This window comes from Dipodomys ordii, unplaced genomic scaffold (genome assembly GCF_000151885.1).
Source record: "Dipodomys ordii isolate 6190 unplaced genomic scaffold, Dord_2.0 Scaffold6, whole genome shotgun sequence".
Taxonomy (NCBI): domain Eukaryota; kingdom Metazoa; phylum Chordata; class Mammalia; order Rodentia; family Heteromyidae; genus Dipodomys; species Dipodomys ordii.
In genome coordinates this window covers 13,095,984-13,102,430 of record NW_012267222.1, presented here as the reverse complement: position 1 = coordinate 13,102,430, position 6,447 = coordinate 13,095,984, and the positions used below count along the sequence as shown (strand labels likewise).

The window sequence follows — 6,447 nt, the reverse complement described above, 5'->3', positions numbered from 1 at the left end:
GGGGCGGGGGTCGGGAGGCGGGGCTGCGGGAATGACTGGGGGCGGGACACTGGTCAGCAGGGTCCCAAGCAGAAGCTTCTGAGCTTTTTAGAGTGTGGCTTAGTGGCTAGCCATGACTTGCGCGGGCAAGCAGAAAAGACAGGGCCGGGTGAGCGCCACGGAAGGAGAAAGCCTGAACTGCAATTGATTCCATTTTCCCCAGTGCTCCGGATACGTAAATAAATCCCGAATAATGACAAGATCGAAGATGCCATTTAGCAGCCACAGAGATTGGCTCCCCAGGTCATAAACAGGCCATGCTCCACTGCATAGGTGAATGAGGTCCCGGGGCCTAAGGCCAGGAGCCAGGTGGAGAAAGAGCAAATTGGCCAGAACCTAGCCCAGGGGAGAGGCCGCAGCGATGTTGGACTGTAGTTTCCCATGGTGACATTCTGACAGGTTCCCTGGTCTGTCGTCCTAGTGAGAAAAGCAGGTAGGTTGGGGGGAGGGTTGTCACCCAAGAACCCCCCACCACTGGAGGCACAAGGGCCCTCCCGGTACACAGGCCCGTAAACTGGCAGAGCCCAGTACTAGGGGTTTAGGATAACTGCGAGCTGGTACAGAGAAAGAAAACATCACCCATAGGAGCACAAGTCCACCTACCCAGTGCAGACGAATGAATGCCGGTGAATGGGATGTGGAGAGCACAGGAGGAAGCTGCATGGTGGCTATGCTGGTCTGGCAGAAGTCCAGGCCCCTGGGGTCACGACCCTTGGGGTAAGAGGGTGACTAGCACAGGGGCAATTTGGAACTAGGCTTCCTGGACAGCTCAGATCCCCCCACCCCAAGGCGGGAAGAGCAAACTCACCAATATAATACCAGTTCCTGGCCAACACACCAATGTTAGACTTTATTAGACTTTGCTAGAATACCACACAGACATCCAAGCACAAAGAAAAAAGAAAAAGTTTATTGCCAGCAAAGGGATCAGCAAGACCTCAAAGAGAGAAGAAAAGTCGGCTGTCGTCTGAGGTGACCTATGTAACCTATGAGGTTAGGAGGCAGAGACCAGGTGTGGACATGTGGACCAGGGGCTTCATGGCAGGCTGGGATTTATGACTGTTGTCCAAGGAGAAGATAAGGGGTCTTGCAGCTACCCAGACTTGAAGGTCACTCTAAGGGGACCTTGCTGCCTAATATGGTTGTAGCTGTCCCAAAGGAGTGTCATCTCAAGGTGAAGGGGATGGAGGCCAGTTATGTACTGCCTTTACTAACTGGGCCTAGTGTTGCCTAAGAAAAGAGCATGCTAAGCTATGAGAGAGGAGGCTACTGAGCCAACAGCTTTTCTCTCCTGGGACCTAGAAATAGGATGTATTCCAAACATAATTAAGTATGAAAATTGCTTTGAAAATTGTAGGTTAACTTATTGAAGTAGTTTAAGTGAAAGAGGTGTATATACTCCTTTGCAAGTGCACTTTCAAAAAAAGTTATTTTGGATGGAAATTATTTTTTCATTTTCATTTTTTGTTCATCTTTACCCTTACATTCCCAAACATCCACAGAAAAATTAAAACCTGGGTGGGCGCTGATGGTTCGTGACTATAATCCTGTTACTCAAGAGGCTGAGATCTAACAATCAAGGTTCAAAGCAGCCTGGGAAGGAAAGTCTATAGATACTTAGCTCCAATTAATAACCAGCAAAAAGGCAGAAATATGTGGATCAAGTGTTAGTGTGACAGCTTTGAGCAAAAACGCTAAGCCCAAGTACCCACACCAAAAAAAAAAAAAAAAAAACAGAAAAGCTCATGGGGCTCATGCCTGTATTTTCAACATAGGCCTAATCTAATCACAGGAGAGATTAAAGCATGGAAATAACATGCCCCATGGCTGCTTCTGAGATGAAGCGAACTATGTACAAGAGCCAGACAGCTGATTGGGATGAAGACTCCAGGAAGTACCTCCAGTGTGGAGGTTTGGGGATGTTGTAAGCACATTTCTCTTAGCCAGATTAGAGGAAATTCCAATTGAGGAAAAGGTAAGAGCTACAAGAAGAAAAAGACCACTGAAAGGTTGTCATAACAGTATTTGATCCTAGCTACTCAGGAGGCTGAGAGCTGAGGATCACCATTCAAAGCCTGCCTGGGCAGGAAAGTCCGTGAGACTCTTATCTCCAATAAACCACCAGAAAATTGGAAGTGGCACTGTAGCACAAGTGGAAGAGCACTTACTTGCCTTGAGCTGAAGAGCTCAGAGACAGGGCCTAGGCCCAGAGTTCAAGCCCCACATCCTACAGAGAAACAACAATAACAAAAATCAGTACTTAAGCCTGGCTCTCAAACCTGTAATCCCAGCTACTCAGGATTCACAGTTGGAAGCCAGCCATCCCAGACAAATCTGAGATATTTTCTTTTTTTTTTTTTTTTGGGTCCGGTCATGGGGCCTGAACTCTGTGCCTGGGCGCTGTCCTTCAGCTCTTCAGCTTAAGGCTAGCGCTCTACCACTTGAGCCACAGCGCCACTTCCGGCTTTTTTCTTTTTGCTTATGTGGTGCTGAGGAATCAAACCCAGGGCCTCAGGCATGCAAGGCAAGCACTCTACCACTGAGCCATCTTCCCAGCCCAAATCTGAGATATTTTCATCTCCAGTAAAAAGTCGGAAGTTAAGCCCAGTGTAGGTGGCTCATGCTTGTAATCCTAGCTACTCAGAAGGCTGAGATTTAAGGATGGAGGTTTAAAGCTAGCCTCTGCAGAAAGAGACTTTTATCTCCAAGTAACCACCAAAACACTGGAAGTGGAGTTATGATTCTTGTAAAAGGGAGCCAGCTTTGAGTGAAGAAGCTATCAGTGCCCAGAGTTCAAACATGAGTTCCAAAAGTTTTCTTTCACAAGAAAGCACATGGGACAGAAGAAATCTGAAACTACTCAGAACCTCATGCTCTGGATTGGCTTTTTTAACTCAAGGCTGATGCTCTGCCACTTGAGCCACAACTCCACTTCTGACTTTTCAGATGTTTAACTGGAGATTAAGAATCTCCATAGAATCCTAGCTACTCAGGAGGCTGAGATCTGAGGATCATGGTTCATACCAGCCTGGGCAAGAAACTCCGTGAGACTCTTATCTCCAATAAACCACTAGAAAACCAGAACTGGAGCTGTGGCTCCAGCGGTAGAGCTTTTGCCTTGAGCTGAAGAGTGCAGGGACAGCACCCAAGCCCAGAGTTCAAACCCCAAACTGACAAAAAAAAAAAAGAATCTCCATAAACTTTGGGCTAGGAATGTGGCTTAGTGGTAAAGTGCTTGCCTAGCATGCATGGAGCCCTGGGTATTATTTCCCAGTACCCCATAAACAGAAAAAGTGGAAGTGACTCTGTAGTTCAAGTGGTAGAGTGCTAGCCTTGAGCAAAAGAAGCTCAGGGACAGTGCCCAGACCCTGAGTTCAAGCCCCAGGACTGGCAAAAAAAAAAAAAAAAAAGAATCTCCATAGACTTAACCTGCCTGGGCTGGCTCTGAACTGTGATTCTCAGGTCTCAGCCTTCCTGGATAGCTAGGATTACAGGTATAAGCCACCAGGGCTTCACTTTGTAAGATGAAAGAGATGTTTAACATTTGTATTTGTCTGCCTAGACTGTGGAACAGAATGCCATAATTGCCCTCTTAAATGTATGATCTCATTCTAGCCCAGCTCTGCAGGCTGCATGCCCAGGGTCAAGGTGTCCTTGGACTTGGCTTCTGATCAGAATTTTCTTCTTGTCTTCAGGTGCTGCCTTCCTTCTGTATCTCCCTCTGGACTTCCACACTCCTTATAAGGACAGCAGTTAAATTAGAGACCCACCCTTACAACTTCATCTGTCCGTAATTTTTATTTTTTTGGGGGGTGGGTAGTGAGTTGGAGATAAGAGTCTCACAGAGCTGGACACTTGTGGCTCATGCCTATAATCTTAGCTACTCAGGAGGCTGAAATCTTAGGATCGTGGTTCAAAGCCAGCCCAGGCAGGAAAGTCCCTGAGAATCTTTTTTTTTTGGGGGGTCCGGTCATGGGGCCTGAACTCTGGGCCTGGGTGCTGTCCCTCAGCTCTTCAGCTCAAGGCTAGCACTCTACCACTTGAGCCACAGTGCCACTTCTGGCTTTTTTCTTTTTGCTTATGTGGTGCTGAAGAATTAAACCCAGGGCCTCAGGCATGCAAGGCAAATGCTCTACCACTGAGCCACCTTCCCAGCTTCCCTGAGAATCTTATCACCAATAAACTACTCAGAAAAAACTGAAAGTAGTGCTGGGGCTCAAGTGGTAGAACACTAGCCTTGGGCACAGAGAGGCTTAGGACAGAGCCCAGGCACTGAGTTCAAGCCCCAGGACCAGAAAAAAAAAAAGAGTCTCATGGACTTCCCAGCCAGATTTCAACTTCAGACCTCTGTTCTCAGCCTCCTGAGTAGCTACAATTGCAGGCATGAGCCACCAGCACCCAGCAATTTTTACTTTCTTAGACTGCATTTCCCAGTAGTCTTAACAGACAAATTTGGATCCTTATCTGTAGTCACTGATAAACAATAGATAATTTTAATTTGTGATGCCATCTTCATGCATAAACCTCAGTGTCTTACTATCTTTAATTCAGATTTGTTGCATCATAAAGATTTTGCTTTTGGAAAATGTGATTTCTTATCACCCACATGATCTTCTAGTTACTTACAATGCATACATAACATTTGAGTATTTGGGTACATGAATGAACTCTCTGGTTTTGTCTCTCTTTTTTTTTTTTTTGGGTCCGATCGTGGGGCCTGAACTCTGGGCCCTGGGCATTGTCCCTCAGCTCTTCAGCTCAAGGCTAGCGCTCTACCACTTGAGTCACAGCACCACTTCCGGCTTTTTTTTCTTTTTGCTTATGTGGTGCTGGGGAATCGAACTCAGGGCCTCATGCATGCAAGGCAAGCGCTCTACCACTGAGCCAACCTTCCCAGCCCCAGTTTTGTCTTTTTTTGAGGTACTCCATACATATAGCCTAGGTGGGACTTAGACTCACAACTCTCTTGCCTCAGCCTCCTACCTGGCTGCCACAGTTCCTCTTAAGTAACTCATAGTCCTACTAGACCTAGAAATTCAGGAGATTGCTATTTTCAAAAAAAAAAAACTTGCTTGGCTGGGGATATGGCTTAGTGGTAAAGTGCTTTCCTAGCATGCATGAAAAACTGGATTCAATTACTTAGTACCACATACACAGAAAAAGCCAGAAGTGGCACTGTGACTCAAGTGGTAGAGTGCTAGCCTTGAGCAAAAGCAGCTCAGGGACAGTGCCCAGGCCCTGAGTCCAAATCCCAGGACTGACCAAAAAACAAAACAAAAGAAAACCTAAAATCTTGTTTATAAAAGGAGAGAGAAAGAGAGAGAGAGAAGAGAGAGAAACTAAGTTCTAAGGTATAGGAGGCACCCACTATAAGATAAACATGTTTTATGTTTGACAAAGATGGCCTTTGTCAAATAGCCGTGGTGGGACATTGATTTGATTTTGTGCCAGTACTAGGGCTAGAACTCAGGGCCTCCCAATCTTTTTTTTTTTTTGTCGGTCGTCTGGGTCTGGGCGCTGTCCCTCAGCTCTTCAGCTCAGGCTAGCCCTCTACCACTTGAGCCACAGCACCATTTCCGGTTTTCTCGTGGTTTCCTGGAGATGAGTTTCATGGACTTTCTTGCCCCGGCTGGCTTTGAACCGCGATCCTCAGATCTCGGCCTCCTGAGTAACTAGGATTACAGGCGTGAGCCACCGACGCCCGGCAGCCACCCAAGCTTGCTTGGCGTTTTTGGTCCAAAGCTGGTACTGTATCACTTGAGCCACACCTCCAACTTTTGGCTGGTTAACTGGAGATAAATAAGAGTCTCTTGGGTTTGTTTTCTTGGGCTGGTTTGGAACCAGTCTTATCTCAGCCGTCTTAGTAACGAGGATTACAGGCCTGAGCCACCCACACTCAGCTCAGTAGGCCTCTTTTACCTGCCACCCACACTTGAGACTACAGCAGTACCAAAACCCGTAGAAAACTCACCACCTAACATAAAGGAATACCGACGCCTCACTCGCGAGAACTTAGCTGATACATGCTGACATCCACACTGAAAGGTGAGTGCAACCACAGCACTTCCAAAGAACGGTGGGCAGCTCCCGGAGCCCCCAGCAGGGGCGGTGGGCGTGGCTCCCCGGGCCCCGCCCCTGGATCTTCTCCGCCTGCGCGACGGAAGCGGTCGAACAGAGCTGCTACATCCGGGCGACTGGCAGCCTCCGGTTGTTTTCTTGGCTGAAGTGGGGGAAAGTGAGGCGAACCCGGCAGCCGCGACCGTGGGTCCGGATCTACTGCACCGGCCCGGCCGCACGTAAGTGGCCGCGGTGGGGAGCGATTGGACCCGGGGCTCTCCGGCGGGTTGGCGACGGCGGCGAGGGCAGCTGCACGGGCGGGCTGAACCCTTCCTGACCACTTCCTACTGC

The 6,447-nt window shown here is 48.1% G+C and overlaps 1 protein-coding gene across 1 annotated transcript in view; it reads left to right on the top strand.

The window, feature by feature from the left end:
• The first annotated feature begins 6,203 nt into the window (after window positions 1–6,203).
• Window positions 6,204–6,447, top strand: part of Tmem50a (transmembrane protein 50A) — a 21,002-nt gene continuing 20,758 nt past the window's right edge. The window contains exon 1 of the mRNA XM_013035831.1: window positions 6,204–6,335. The gene's annotated coding sequence lies outside the window, so the exon portion shown is untranslated. The remainder of the gene's footprint in view (window positions 6,336–6,447) is intronic.